Genomic DNA, 2787 nt, shown 5'->3' on the forward strand with positions numbered 1-2787 from the left:
CCCCGCCACGTCCGCCCCGTCCAAGCTCTCGCCCTCTAGCTCTCTGCACCAACCACTGTCCCCTCTGCCTCGTCCCGCCACGGCCCACCCCGTCCACCCAGCGCACGGCCCTCGGCGGCCTTTCGCGGCACGTCGTGGGCTCGCTACGGCACACGGGACAGTCAGTGCCTCCTTCCGCTCCTGCCTTTGCCCTTCGCGCTCTAATTCAGCCGACCCACAAACGGTTCCCCGAACCCAGGACACTCTCATAATGCGATGCAGCCGCTCCTGCGTTCGCTCTGCCCGCGAGTGCTTCCTGCCGCCCCCACCCGGCTGTCCCCGCTCCCCTCACACGCGACCGCTGCCAAAGCCTCACCCGGGGTCTGCGTCCGGGGTCGAGCGCTCCCGCGGGCCTCCCTCTGCGCCTGTCTCCCTTAAGGCGAAGAGCGCTGATATGTGAACTGCCGGTCCAGATGTGTGCTGTTCCACCAGATTGCAAGCTCCGTAATCAAGGACAGTGACTTTCACCTCCTTCCATCCTCGGCACTACTTCGATGCGCACAGCATACAGTATAAACAAACAAACAAACTGTAGGCCAATGAAAGGCCAAGAAGATATCCAGTGGATATACTTTGAGTATAGGAAAAATCCATATCTTAAGGAAGCACAGATATCTATTGCTAAGTCCCACCCATAAAAAAATAGAAATACATGGTTATTCAGGCAGCATCAGGGTGACAAAGAAAAACCCTTAATCATTGGAGTCAGCAGACAATCAGGACGTCAGAGTGTCCACTGCAGCACCTGACAAGGTCCATGGAAAGGCCAGCGATAAAGGTGGTTCCTTCTGAGTCAACTAATTCATCAACCTACCTCCACGAGCTGATGGAAAGGCTGGTACCTTCCCCTGAGTCCACCTGTCCTCCCCTTTGTCATTATTCTCCACGTGCCTTTCCCAGTCCCCACTACCAAAGCCCAGATTCCACAGGACGTCCCCCTTGGTCGGAGCCACCTGTCCTGGCCAGCGGGCTGTCTCTGCTCTTGTGGCAAGGGCCGCTGTTCTTGCTGAGAACCTATTTGCGCCGGGTTTCACGCTATTTTACACTCGCTGAATCTCACAGTAATCGCAAGTGATGACCCCATTTTCCAGATGAGGAATGTGTGTCCAAGGTCACACAGCTGAGCAGTGACAGAGCTGGCCCAGAACCCAGAGTGACGGCCTGCAGAGTACTTCCTCAGCCCTGACGCCTCGGCACCGACAGGAATGTGGCAGAGCCATTTTAGGTTGGCACTCGGAACACGTTATTCTCCAAAACGCTAGAATAAGTGTTGGTTAGAGTCTGCGGTACCACTAACACATGACGGCCACGCAAGTTAAACATGGCTTTCGGGTCCCGACCTGGAAATCTAAATACTATGTGTGGTTTTATTCCTCTAATTACTCTATTCAACATTACAAACAAAAGTGGGCTTGAAAATGAATTTTTGGAATGCAAGGGTTCTTAAATGAGATTTTTCTTTAGGAATATGTTCCTTCTACAAGAAAATCGCCAAGGATGGAAACTAATTTGCCTTGTTAACGTGTAAAAACAAGGACACCGGAAGACACCTGTGGGAAACGCGCTTATCTGACCAGACGCTAATTTACAGCGTGCTGTCATTTGAATAACACACCATACTAAATCCTACAGACCAGAGCTTATGATAGAAGTGCCACACACCATAGCGGTGCAGCTGATATGCCTATAATCTACTGACAAAATGTGCTCCTTAGCAAAGTGAAACCGGATGTCTGGTGTGAAATCTGATGTCTGCGGACCTGTCTCTTGGATTCCCGAGCAGTATTAGAGACACTAAGTACACAGCTTAGCTGTGTTATTAAACCTGCGACTTGGCAAAATCGTGACAGTCTGGACATGAAGGATCAGCATTTTTATTGCAATTCTTATCAGCCACAGACGTTTCTGAAATAGAAACCCTAACTCCAAGCACTCAGCTAAAGGCAGTCGTGTGTCTTCCTCGCTGTTTTGGAAACAGTGTCAGAGCTTTTTAAACACACTACAGGAACCCTTCCCCCTCGCTGTGCAAGCTGGCACTCTTCAGCCCTGACGGGGAGAATCTGAGCCACATCAGGAGTCAGTCCTCGTCCCAGAAATTCTAGGATCAGATAGAGCAGGTGATCGCTGTGAAAATGCAAACACCCAGGAGGCTCAGTACCTTCGGGAGACTTAAGTACTAGATCGCTTTCCACCATCATGAGAAAGGTCCTAAGTGATGGGTGACCTGACAGAGAAACAGGGAGGGAAATTAACCGTATCTGCAGGCCAGTCACTGCTTTTTTTTTTTTTTTTGTCACTGTTTCTTTTTACATTCTTTTTAATATACTGTTTGTTCTGTTTTGACAGATGAGAAGTTAAGGAACAGGGTTTTAACTGGCCCAAAGCGGCAGAACTAACAAAGAGCCAGGAATCAAGCCTGCACCTACAAGACTGTACGAGGCATGCTACTTCTACCTGAGGATTCCTGGGCTGAGGGATGCTGGGAAATAGCCAGGAATATGGAGGTGAAGGGCGGAAATTTACAATGTTGCCAAATAGCAATATATAGTTATGAAACAAATTATAAAACAAAAGGGTTGAAGAAATAAACATGAATTGCTGACAGGGGTCATCTGAGAGTGGCTACATAGGAGACTCACTTTGTCTTTCGCATCCTTGCAAGATCCGATTTTAAATAACTCTTTCTGACCTTATATGACCTTTGTAAGCAAAAAAAGACACCTTTTTCACTTCTATAAAAAATGAGGG

At 49.0% G+C, this 2787-nt stretch overlaps 1 protein-coding gene across 5 annotated transcripts in view; it reads right to left on the minus strand.

Annotated features, from left to right (window-relative positions):
- The window catches only part of IMMP2L (inner mitochondrial membrane peptidase subunit 2), a 696111-nt gene extending 693350 nt beyond the window's left edge, over positions 1 to 2761 (minus strand). For 4 of the 5 annotated variants that reach the window (XM_025046910.1, XM_025046909.1, XM_025046912.1 and 1 more), the window contains exon 1: positions 356 to 2761. The gene's annotated coding sequence lies outside the window, so the exon portion shown is untranslated. The remainder of the gene's footprint in view (positions 1 to 355) is intronic. The other variant, XM_015589428.2, reaches the window with a different exon arrangement.
- Positions 2762 to 2787: the final 26 nt, after the last annotated feature.

The sequence above is a fragment of the Pteropus alecto genome, unplaced genomic scaffold (genome assembly GCF_000325575.1).
Source record: "Pteropus alecto unplaced genomic scaffold, ASM32557v1 scaffold21, whole genome shotgun sequence".
Classification (NCBI taxonomy): Eukaryota; Metazoa; Chordata; class Mammalia; order Chiroptera; family Pteropodidae; genus Pteropus; species Pteropus alecto.